Source organism: Meleagris gallopavo, chromosome 3 (assembly GCF_905368555.1).
Source record: "Meleagris gallopavo chromosome 3, MGAL_WU_HG_1.1, whole genome shotgun sequence".
Classification (NCBI taxonomy): domain Eukaryota; kingdom Metazoa; phylum Chordata; class Aves; order Galliformes; family Phasianidae; genus Meleagris; species Meleagris gallopavo.
The window spans coordinates 27,503,682-27,517,102 of NC_139406.1; the positions used below are offsets into that span (position 1 = coordinate 27,503,682).

Consider the following 13,421-nt stretch of genomic DNA (forward strand, 5'->3'; position numbering starts at 1 on the left):
AAGAGTGAACATAACTCAGAATCAACAGCAGTCTGTCTTCTAGCTTCAGTTTTTACTGAAGAAGCAGGAGTAGATCTATCTCAGCAGCCTCACCACAGGCTGCGAAGGTAAAATAAACCAGATGCCTAAACATGGGGAAGTTAGTTGTGGGAGGAGTAGCTCATCAAAGACACCTTTATAAACAGCTAGCACTTCTAAGGGAGAAGAAGCAAGTAGGGTTTTTTCTATCTAAGCTGTTTGTCAGTTCTCATTGATGAATGCTCATAGGATAGATGTGTGAGTAAGAACTGTTTTTTTTCCTCATTAAAGTATAATGCTGTGTGACAATAGAACCAAAAACTGTTTTTTTTTCTTCAATCTGTTATTAGGAATGAAGGCCACTTCAGCCTGTTACTGAACTAATGGTGAAGCTAATCACTATTCCACAGGTACTTAGAAAAGACAGATTATTCTAGAGTACCAGATTGCTTATCTTTTTCTTCACAAGTATTTTGTCATTATAGTTTTAGTGGTGCTACTATTTTTACTACTTTTAGATTCTGTTTGTATTTTAACATTGTGAAGGTTGATTTTGTGCTCTGAACCTACAATATTGTATCTACTTATTTATTGATTGATTTTAGTTTGGATATTACTTAATTTAATATATTACACAAAGTCACTTTCAGCTTTTAATAAGCTATTTCCTGTTCCAGAGAAAAAAATATGGCCTTATATTTATTTGGCGCTTCTGAAAGTATTGACAGTAAACACACTGCTCTAATTTATTTAAATATTAGGCTTTGAATTTTGGCCTACATATCCACATGCAGAAGCTATTAGAAAAGCACTAAAAAAATTCCTACTTTGGGTTCTTGCTGCTGAAAATTGTTTCTTGTTGACAAAACTGAAACTAATTTGATAAGCTTTTGCATAACAAAGCAAACTAACAAAAGATAATTACCGCATAGGAAGGGATACTAATCATAATGCAAGCCAAATAATTTTGTAATGTCACCTGTCTATTCTGGTATAAGTTATCATTTCTCCACTGTACATTCCTTTGTATAAAATTTATTTAGCAGGTTTGTTCTTCCTCTCTCATTTTTTTTTTTTTTTTTTCCCCCCAATATATGCTGTGTATCTCCTTTTCTCAACTCTGAACAGATTTAATAAATGGTGTTTCTTCACTGCTTGATATGGCAATATTCACAATATTGGGTGTTTGGTTTATAAATAAAAGATAAAACTTCTTGAAGACAATAAAATGAATGAATCCTTTCTTATACTATTGTATATGTACTCTACTACTTAGAATAATGATAACTTTACTAATATCCATTAAATTATCCTCCTTACTTTCCCCATCTTCAGTTTCATTCTGTTTAACATTACCATGCAGTTGGAAAAAGTTCTGTGTAAAAACCGCTTGTAAAATTGGAATAGGTTGTACGTCTTTAATTGTGAGTGGGAGGTTAAAACATTTTTATGGTAGAGATTAATTATGTCTTCTTTCTGATAAGCAGAGGAACCTCGTCCTCTGTAAAACTACTGTTACATGCCATTTTTGATCTTTTTTTCTTTCTCTCTCTGTTTTCCTTTGTCTCCATGTTTGACTGCCTCTACAGCCTCTCCAGGAGACCAAGATTAGTGTTTGTAGAGATTTATGGGTATCACAGGGAGAAGTCCGCTAAAAGCCCTCTAAATAACAGGAACGTGGTGGGAACTCTTCTCTTTGCTGGAAGACTATTTCAGGTGAGTAGTTTCAGGTTCAGCAGAGTCTAGGGGAGGAGGATGAGAAAGGATGGGTGGGATTCGGGGAAGAATCATCATTTCTGAGGCTCCCTTTCCAGATCAGGAGCAGTTGCTTCCTGATTATATCCTCTGCTCCAAAGACAAATTTTTACCATCTTTCTGTTGACTCTCATGAGAGCCTGAAGTGACCAGCTCAGAGTTTATTTGAATGTTGAGATAGCAGAATGAAAGCAAATAACTTTCCCTTCTCAGTACAGTACTGCATGTTCTTCTCCTTCATGCTCACTTTAGACACATCTGCTTACAAGGTTTTAGATGATCACTTCATCATGTTCATTAGTAAGCACAGTTTTTAGACATTGCAGTGGCTGTTATTCCTGTACAAGAATGTGCATAATATCACTAGTGAGAGGGAAAAGGGGCTGTGGCCATCCTTTCTCCATTAGAAAGGTATTGCCATAAAATCATGAAGTTACGCTACTGCACAACTCATGCATAGCTCATGGGATAATGCTTTGTAAAATATTTTCTCCATATTTGGAGAATTAATCAATAATATAGTAATGTTAAAAATCTGGATTTTATGCATTGTAGGACATGGGAAGAAGTCTGCGCCTTTCCTTTTTTTTTTTTTTTTTTTTCTTTTCCCCTTGAAGGACAAACAAGAATTCAAAACAGCCGCATCACAACTGCTTTATCCTTGAATTTATGGAGTTACCTCTTCAGAAACAGCGAGGACTACGAGCTGCTCTAGTCAGGGAAATTTAGAGTCTGTCTTTGGATTTACTAACCATTTCAAACTGACTTAATAAAACACAAGGCAGCAGGAGATAGGAGGATAGGTTGGGAAAAAGAAGTAGTTGTGATCTTACCTCTATGCAGCTCTGTTCACTGAGATACCTGGGTACGGTATCAGATTGGTAGCCCTGGTATATTTGCAGAAAACTCAGTTTTTACCCCATTGTGATAGTCTTACAAAGCCTTGGTGCAGACTTTTTGGTTGTACAGTTACCTATATAACCTTGGATACATTAATAGCAAAAGCAGCCTTGGAAGGAAAATAGTAGTATGTGCATCAGTGAGAGCATCCTTCAAAACGTATGTATCTCTAAATCTCTATTTCTGAAATAGCTATATTGAAACAGATAGGAAAAAAAAAATATTTGGCTTCCATTGCATACTCCAGGTCTTTTGTGCATAGTGATTCTGATGGAAGACTTTCAGCAAGGGTCAAGAATAATTTAATATCCTTACAAAATTCAAGGTTAGAATTATATCTGGTGTTACTTTTCTAACCCACTGATTTTATGCAAATGTACCACCTATGTAACAAGAATTGTATGGAAATTTTTCGTTATGCCGTGATCCTCAACAGGAGTTATGAACTATTAAATTGCCTTGCTCAAGAAGCCTATATAAAGCTTTGGCCTCCTGTATGGTTTGTCATCCAGTGATTTAATAAGTTTATAGCAATTCTCTTGAAAAATATTTCTTCACCTTAAATGAATTAAGGATGGGGAAGGAAGTGTGCATATACTGTTACATATGAAACCCAGACATATTATTGCACAATACTTGATGGTGTGGAGCACTCAAGTTGAAGATGCGTCTGAAGAGACACTAAATGCCATTTATAACCTCAAAGAGGATACACACAACTGTTTATTCTGTGCTATTTGCAGCTATTACAACCATTTTATCCATCTTTTCTAAATTACTGGATGTAAGAATACAATAATTTTGGAGCTTTTGGCCAGATGCTTCAATTTAAGAAATACTCATTCAACATCTTCCTCTGTTAACACATTTCTCATCAATATCAGTAGTTCAATTTACTTAATATATTTTGTTATCATCTTTCTGCAGCACTCAGTGAAGTCTAATCAAAGACTGGAAACCAGAAATAGCTGAGCTTGTGTAGTGAATATATCACTTTCTTCTTTAAAATAGATAATTACTTTCCGTAAAGACACTATTAGATTTCATTTTTAAAGATAAAAGGAAGATATAACTACTGAATTTATTTCCACTAACATAAACTTTAGCAGCAAATGATAGTTACTAAACTTTAAGCTTGGAATATCACTCTGCATTCCTGCTTTTTAACATGATTGTGTTGTTTTTATGATGATTGTGAAGTGTCTGATCTCCTTTAAGGTAAAAGTTGGCAAGATCAGAGATAGAAGTTTTGGATACAACTCATTATAACTCATTATTCCAGATCCCCTTGGCTGAGATAACTTCTGCTGGTGTTAGAGAACACTATTTGCTAGAGCAAACTCTCATCTACAAGACAGTGTTCTCAACCACTGTTAGAATGAACGAAAGCCTGCATGCTATGTTTGTAAAAAAAAAAAAAAAAAAAAAAAAAAAAAAAAAAAAAGTGTGTCCATCTGGAATGCAGCTTGTCATTCATGCCACTGTCCCCACTGCTAAAATGCACCACCCACCACGTCACTGTGCTCACATCCACTGTTTGGTCTTCAGAAACATTCAGCAAGTGTCACTGAATGTCAGTGGGTGCCATTTTTTTGCATGAAGGCATTCAATGTCATGCTTTTACTTCATTTGTGCTTCCATGTCAGACACCAAAACTGTCTGACTGCTCCTCTGCTGTCATCTGTTACAGCAACAAAATGGGACAGGACACTGGTGGGAAGGTTCAACCTGTTCTGCTATACCACCATCTGCCTCTGACATTGTAGGCCATCATCATATAACAGGTGCTACTTTCAGAGCAGTTTTCATAACCTGAAGGCAGTATTGATATTTATTGAGTGCCAAAAACACATGCATAACAATTTACTGATTAAAAAATGTACTACAAAGTGGGAGGCTTTTATGTCTTACTTGAAGTTGACTTTGTGTAGCTTTGTTAAACAGAAAGATTCTGTTTTCATTATGGTAGTTGATGAGACACTACAATTGCATAGTACTGTGCAGGAAGACATTGTCAAAGCAGAGGCATAGTAAGTACACTTAAGGAAATGAGGCTCTAATACCCTATTAATGATGTATGATTATGAACAACTGTGTTCCCCAAGGCCGTGAAGATAGTAAAGAAAGAAAATAAGCAATAATTCTCTAGTTTGTTAGAGCTGCTTAAAGAGAGATCTCAAGAGGAGTGTTCTTTAGCAAGAGCTGTGGATAGAGTTTTACCATGAAGGAGCATTCTGGTAAGAGCAAATGGAGTGATAAATGGCAGGTCAAGGGTGGTAATCCTGCCAGCCTCTGCTCTATGTTGATGAGGCCTCACCTAGAATACTGCACCTGTGCATGGAGTCCTCAGTACAGGAGAGTCATAGACCTATTGGAGTGCATCTAGAGGAGGGCCACAAAAATGATGCAAGGAATGCAACACCTCCCATATCAGGACAGGCAGAGAGAGCTGGGGATGTTCAATCTGGAGAAGGGAAGACTCTGGGGAGTCCTGGGAGAGACCTTTCAGTATCTAAAGGGCTGTAAGGAAGAAGGGGACAGATTTTTTTTAGCAGGGTTTGTGGTGATAGAACAAAGAGAAATTATTTCAAAGTAAAAGAGGAGAAATATAGATTGGGTAAAGGAGAATATTTTTTTACAGTAAGTGTAGTGAGGCACTGGAACACGTTACCCAGAGAGATAATGGAAGCCCCATCCCTGGAAATATTAATGGTCACACTGGACCAGGATCTGAGCAACGTGATATATTTGTAGATGCCCCTGTTCATTGCAGAAGATTTGGACTAGATGACCTTTGAAAGTCCTTTTCACCTCAAAGGATTCTGTGATTCTAATGGCGTCATCGGATCCAAGTATTCTGCTTTAGCAACTGATGTTTGAATTGAAGTTGTCATCCAGGAGTTTCTAGGAGTTTCTTTTAGGTTCAAACTATGTTCCAGGCTTGCGTTGTCAGAAGTTGTAACTGAACACTTCAAATTGTTTAAAAAGAATGGGGCACTTAATAATATTAGTGAAAAACATTGCATTTGAAGATTTGAGGTAGGAGACAGAGAAGTTGAAAATAAGAATGTTTTTTCTCCAAAGATCAATATAATAATCAGTATTTAAATGAGATGATGCATTATTACACTAAAGTGGACTTTTAGTGTAACTAGGCTACTTGCTTATTAATAATAATGATAATAATAATGTCATAATACTGACATATGTTATTAAAGGTGATTAAACTGTTACACTATGGTGTCCTAAATTCCACATAAGACTCTTGACTTAGAAAGGCAAGTGTTTCTGAATATTTCTTGGAAGTGAATCTGAATGCCAAGGTGACATGATAACTATCACATACTAAACAAGAGAATAGGGGAGAAACTGGGGCGTTGTCTGGTTAGGATTCAGTTCTCTTTCTTTCCTCATAGCACACAACATTAAATATAACAGTACCGTTTATTTTAAATTACATTGCAGTTAATATGGCAGACATTGTTTTCCTAGTGTAATGTGTTAGAAGTGTAATTTAATACTATCTATTTAATTAGTGCAGTTTCTAGCATAACATAATTGTCTGAGACTGGTAAGGAGTGCATTGTCACAAATCAACTTGAGACAATCAGCAACGCTTCGTGGGTAGTTTTACATTCAAAAACATTCTTTTGGACAAAGCCAGAAGCTGTTTGCTTTTTCAATGGAAAATCCCAGAAATGTTTTCTGACCAAAGACCTTGCCTGAGAGCAAATATTTCCGGTTTGATACTGGAAATTGAGAGATGATACCATTGTACCCTGCGAAGGCAAAATACAAGCTCGCATCTTCAGATTTAGGTTTGTCATTTACAGCTCCTCTTCAAAATATGATGAACACTATTCTTAGGAAATGAATTTCTGATGTGGCTTCCATTTGTACAGACTTTAAGAAGCTGGTGAGAGTGATACTCACTCTATATGAAACATTTGAGGTAGTATGTAACACATCATTCTGCAGATATATTTAATGAGTAGTGTGATTTGATGTATGTGTCAGAAGGATTTGGGTATAGTGGTCCCTCTGCCTAAAGGCTCCTATAGAAGGTTTTCCTTTCTCAGAAGGGTTCAGCCATGGTTTTTATAATCCATATTGGCTGAAATGACAATTACACATTAGCTGCTTCTTCCTCCTTCCAACAACTTCTTTAGTAGAGTGGAAAGTCTGTAATAAAATGCCACTCATTCATATCTACATCAGAAAGTCATGGCTGCTTCTTCCAGAAGATCTAGTAGGTTGGGCATTCATGGGGCTTTTTTTCTCTGCCCTTTTTTTTTTTTTTTTTTTTTTTTTTGTCTACCAGTCTCTGGTGGCCAAGAAACAAATCAGGCTGTCATTTCTAAAGGTATGAAAATACAGACCCAGACAACATTTAATAGAAAATTACTCAAAATTCCAGATTCATTATTAAAGGTACACTCCTAAAGATATATACTAGTATATATAACAGCACAGTTCTGAGACCTGTTCGGAAGAAGAATTGATGCGTAAAAGTTTAGGTGACCTGGGTAAAAATTACTTGGTTTTATGTCTGCATATTTACTACCTTCTTGTTTGTTTTTATTACACTCCTGGATGCACTCATTATTGATACACATGACTAATACTTGCAGACTCCTGCTAGGATCTTGGAATTATTTATATGTTGCAGTAGTTAGTTTCAAAAGTTTACTAGAAAATGTCAAGTGTTCATCCTCTGTGTATGTAATTTTTGAATTTATTGATAATTTGCTCATTATTTTTGAAGGGAGAGAACATAAATATAGTTCCTAATTTATGTTTTCATTCTCACAACTACTTAAATGTGAAGTAAAATGTATGCTTCCTGATGATGGTCTTCACATGCCTGTAAACTAAAGGTGATAATGTTTCATGGAGTTTTATAATACTGTTCTCTAGAGAATTCTTTATATACCAGTGAGGACATGTGATTATTAAAGAATACATGTTATATATGTATGGTTTTAGATAGACTTATAATGCATTATTCATACTGCAGAGGAACCAAAGTAAGCACATTCTGAGAACAGAACTTGTAATTGTGGTATAATTACAACACATTTGTGGATAGGGCTAACGGGAATAAAATACAAAGATGAAAAGACAAAAAACTATCTATGCATTACTCTCAGCAGCCTGCTGGGTCATCTCTTTGTGTATTTCTCAGGTAGTGCACCTTCTGCAAAGAATTTAGATTTCAGATTTTGTAAAAAAAATCTCATAGCAACCCCTGTGAATTCAATTTAATCATGTTAGGAGAAGGAAAATAGTTGTGTGAGTCACATCATGAGAATTTCTATTATCCTAGAGTGAGTGTTTCTACTCTTCATATTACACAGAGAACAAAGTTTTCAGAAATCTTCTCTCAGGCTCCAGTACCCAGCCAGCCTTGCTGGCCATGGCTGCTGGGCCCAAGGCTGAGGGTAGCTGAGTGGGAGTGAGCTGTGAGAAAGCCCTGGTAGCTCTCCCCTCACTGTTAAGTCCAGCACTCAGCCGCAGCCTATGCTGCAAATCTGGCCAGGGCAGTCTAGTTCTCAGGGCTTGCCAGATTGCCTCATATCAACAGTGGTCACCGCTCTCTTGCCCAAAATAGCCTGCTCATCTGCTTCCTGCCATTTTCTCACTAAATATTTTGTTGACGTGAGTTGTAGTCAGCTGAAAGCTAACTCCTGATAAGTATGCAGGACTTGATTAGATAACCAGATTCTACAGTGTTTGAAAAAGCTAGGTATTTGGAAAGGTGGTCATAGAGAGGAGATCACATGGACCTGGAAAGCAAATTAAAAAAAAAAATATTGGAAATATATTAAATTTATAGAGAAGTATTTCTCATATTTATTTAACTTCTTTTTTTCCAAAAACTTTATGTTGCAAGCTTCTTCATGAACTATATTCTTAAATTTGCCATGAAGAGATTTGTTAGCAAACTCAAACATCATGTTTTAGACTCAGTGTCTTAGTAGTAACCTGAAATCATAAGAAGTCAGATAGAAATGAAAATATATGGTGGAATCCAGCAGGTTTAATGACAATTCAAAGTAGAACCTATTATAGGAGTTATTTTAAAGTGAAATAGTTGAATATATGAAAACACCTTCTGAACAGCAGCAAGCAGCTCAAATAATCTGAGTGTGTTAGTGGATCTATAGTGAACGTTTTTGCTCACTAACATAAATGATGGACTCACATACTGTTTTTATGCATTTCTATGTGTATGAAAACTTGTTTAGAACAGCTGATATGAAGCAAAACTGAAATTACAGATTCTTCTGTTTTAATGCGTAGAATTATTTTCTAGAAAATAGTGAAAAAATGAGTTATTTGCTCTCAGATATGTCTACTGAAAAGAAAAGTAGTTTTTCATGCAGTGTTCTCAGCATACATACGCATTTGGGACTCAGACAAAAAGGCCTTGGGATGAATATGTGCAGACATTTGAACTTGAGTACATATCAGCAGAATACTCTTAAAATTCTGAACTTAAGAATTTTGCTCTGAGATCAATGTGAAAAAGATGAAATGTAATCACTGCTTTACCACACTGATGATATCCTCACTACAATTGCATTGTCCATCTCAGGAGAAATAGGCCTTTGGGAATGCTGCTCCGAAGTTTGAGCCACAAGTACCCTGGAACACCTTGCAAACATATACTGAATAACCACCATCCCTTCTCCACATCCAGAACCTTTTGAATCCTCCTGTTCAGTCTGTATATCTGCATTTATTATACACTTATATGTATAGACTGGTGCACATCTGCTGGTCGCCCTGAGTTTGTAATCTGAGGAACAAAACTCTTAAAACAGCTTACCAAGCAGTCAGCAACCTGGCCTGGGACATTCTGTGCCTGCCTGCTGATTTGATCATGCAAGAAAGATCTCAGTGTTCATACCCAGGATCTCTGAGCCAAGGAGATCTCCAGCAAGGAGCTAGCAATCCAGTGGGATACAGCTGGTGTTTGGTGTGTTCTTGAGTCATAGTTTTTGAGGTGTAGCAGCCAGGTGATCTCAGAGCCCACATCTAGCTGCCCGTGGCTTCTTTTTGTTCATGCCAGTATGCTCCAGCTACTCTTACACTTCTTCACGAGTGCTCAAGAGAACACAGTAGGTTCAGGATTCTGCAGTGTGGACAAGGTAAATCACGTATGATGTGGAGCACTTAATTAATTTTACTATAGCATGCAGAGATTGGGGATTAAGAGTCATGCCTTTATAAGCTCCAAGGAAAACCAAATGTAGAGGCCTGCAGGCTTGGAAAACGGTTTGGCCAACAAAAGTCGGGGGGCATCTGGATTGTTTTATTTCTTAAATGTTTTCCTTTCTCTCTTCCTTTCTCCCTTTCTCCCTTTTCCCCTTCCTTACTTTTTGTGAATAGAAGCTCTTAAATTTTAAAAATAATAATTCTTATCAGTATTTCAACCATTTCCTGGGGGAAAAAAAGTCAATATTTAAGCACTTTGCCACAGGAAATTAGGAAAAAATGGTTTAACCTGAAACTGATGGAGGAACTGCTGCTGATTCCTCTACAAATGAGCCTCATTTAAAGAGCTGAGGCATAGTTGAGGTGCAGAAAATCTGTAATTATACTAATTAGAATAAAACCAGTAGCTCATTATTTATCATTTGGCTCTTTCTTGTCTTTCACATACTTTTCAATCGGCTTGGAAATGTATTGTAGTAATTAAACTGTACTTGTTGGACCCAGTTTGTACCTACATCGTTTCTTGACACACACAGAAATAAAAAGGTCAGCAGGCCATTTATTTAATAGAACTGCATACAGTGGACACAATGAAAAATACTTGCAGGCAATTTCTTTAAGAGGTTAGTGAAGGATGTCAGATGATGCTCTCAGGTAGAAATTTGGATGCCATTAACAACAGACACACATCATAAAGGCACTGTATAAAATGATATTCCCTTCAGTTCCACCTGTGCTATATTTTCTCTGAATTTATATAATACAATAAAAGTTTAGGGTTGGGTGGGGCGCCAGGGAGGGAGGTTTATTTTTACATTGATAAAATATTGTTAGGATTCTAATTCTTCCGTAATCCAGACTATGAATATATTAAATCTTTTATAACTAGTGATGCAAAATGAGTCTTTGCTGACTCATATCTGGGTAATTTACTATGTTGTGTTTTTTATTTTTAATAATTTTTTAATTTTTTAAACATTGTTGTAGTACATCTGTGTTTTCCCACACTACAATAGTAAGAAAACAATCCTTGATGAGGTGGCTGAAACTTAGCAGGGTGAGGTAGAAATGAGCATTTGGATCTTCCCCATCAGCTGTGGCTGGTTTGAAACATGTCTTTCAGCGAGGTTTGAGCTGTCAGTTAATGTAAGTAGTGGTTTCTTTCCATTATAGAAACCAGTCAGAGAACGCATCATGCAGGGAAATAGGCAACATAACACAGAAGCTTTCATTTCAGAAGTCTTAAGTCCAAGGAGTAATTCATTCTCAGAAGCTGATTTTAATCACAGTGGAAGACAGCCATCCTGCTGCTCACACATAGCCTCCTCTAAGCAACATTGTCTCTACACAGAGCCTTGCAAAACTGTGAATACAATGTGCCTGATGCCAAATGAATGTGTGATTGCCTACCAAACTAATTTCTCAAATGCCATATATAGCATCATGTTTACTGCTGATTAATGCAATTCAAATAGTTTGTATTTTTCCATGAGAAAGCAAAGATGGAATAGAATTTTGTATATTTTAAAAGTATTTTTATCTAGAACACAGTAGTAAAAAAATAAGCAACATGGCATTCTATATTATATGTGCCAGGAAGGGTAAGTTGGTTTTACACCATAGAAGTTGAAATATATAGCAGAATCAAAGCATAATTATAATCAGAGATCACTAGTTGGGAACAACTTAATCCGTGTAGTTCAAAACAAATACCATAGCCACAGATCAATGAATGTGTCCAAGTGTTAATTCAACTTTTTTAGTTTTACTTTCTTCTTCCTGATCAGCTTATTACTAAAATGATGAAAAGAAATATAGAAAGTTTAAATAAATCTGGTACATTTTTTTCTCAAAATCTGTTTAGATATACCACAAACAAGAAGCATTTTTTACATTATAAATTAGCTTTGTTTTAATTTTCAGAATCTGTATCTAGTTCTTATGTTGACTTACTCTAGGATAAAAATTGAAATTAAATTAAAACCATAAGATACTGGTTGAAAAAATTATTGGTGAAATATAATGATGGATATGCAAGAGAAAAGAATAGCTATGAAGTGTTTGGCATTACTTTTAGGTCATAAATCTGTGCACTTTTTGTGTGATTCAATATTTTAAAGCCAGTAGAATTCAGCTTTTCAAATCTGCTTCATGGCAGTTTTTTAATGAAAGGACACGCTTTCAGTTTTTCAATTTCCAATTGATTTTCTAACTTTAAAGTATTAACTGAAATAAGTACACAAAAATCATGGAAGCTTGAAAATACATGTACATTATATATATATTTATTCTGAACCTTCTAAAGTGGCTGCAAGTTACTTTGAACTAATTCTGGAATATTATTATAAATATTCTTCATTTTGCTAGTAATTCATAAAAATATAAACATTAAGTTGTTACAGCTGAATTATTTTAATAAGTTAAGTTAGCTTAGTTAAGTATACTGACATTGAGCTTGAGATGAATTACTATGTTATCAGCTGATAAAATAGTTATTATAATAACTATGGCAAAACTAAAATAATAAAGTAAATTTTAATTTTAAAATAATAACATTTACCTTGGGGTTGTTAGTGAAAATCAGAGTAAATATCAGAGTATATTTTCATTTTGGATTTGTTAGCTTCTCTATTATCCATTTAAGTTACAGAAATTATTTTAAATCGGAGTTCCTCTCTTGTAAGGATGGTTAACAGCATAGCAGCCATTGGGCTGTCTATGTTCCATGGCACGTGGCTTATCCAGAAATGCCAGCAAACTTCCCATTGCTGGCGACACAGACAAATGCGCAAGACCAAATCTTGTGTATTTCTTATTCTATCTTTATTTTCAAAGGTATTGTTTCCTACAAATGAATTGATGGGAACAGCTACCTGTCAACTGGATGCCATTTGAGAGACATCTTGGAGGTACTGTATACGTTCCTTCAGCATGATCTCTACTGTGAGGTGTGTTTCCTACTGTGTGATTTGTACACAAAATTTAGAAAATGTTAAGCCATTTTCACAATTCTGTGATGTAGAGGTCTGCAAAAGGGCTACGAAATGCTGAAGTGGCAAAGTAGTCTTTTATTTTGGAAATTGTATCTATTTGTCCATACATTAAAGAGATTTTAAAGAGATTGCTGTAAATAACCACAGGTTGATTTCTTCTGGAGTTATTTTCTCCAGCTTGTCATTTGAACTATGTAATTTGTCAAAATTTGATTCTTTTCTGTTGAAATTGTATTATTTTTTTCAACCTCAGAGTAGGAATTCCAACAGTTAAGACTTTCACCGACTTTTTTTTCTGCAGAGGGACCAGTCTTATCTTTCGTTCTTCTACAAATTAATACAATTGTAAGAATGTTTGTTATTTTCTCACATCTGTCTCATTATTTTGTGTTTTTTTCTGTATTTTATGTTTTCTCATTTTACCTTGCCTTTTTACAGAGATAAATTATTTTACCTAGAAGGGCAGTTTTAAATGACTGTAAAGGATCTGTTCACTAGAGCACTTTTTCATTGCACTGTGGAGATGGTAGAAGA

General features: G+C 35.6%; 1 long non-coding RNA gene across 1 annotated transcript; it reads left to right on the forward strand.

Annotated features, from left to right (window-relative positions):
* The first annotated feature begins 368 nt into the window (after positions 1-368).
* On the forward strand, positions 369-12,845 carry LOC109366959 (uncharacterized). Its single transcript, XR_014882470.1, has 3 exons — positions 369-428; positions 1,608-1,734; positions 12,730-12,845. It is a non-coding gene; the product is annotated as an uncharacterized LOC109366959 (long non-coding RNA).
* Positions 12,846-13,421: the final 576 nt, after the last annotated feature.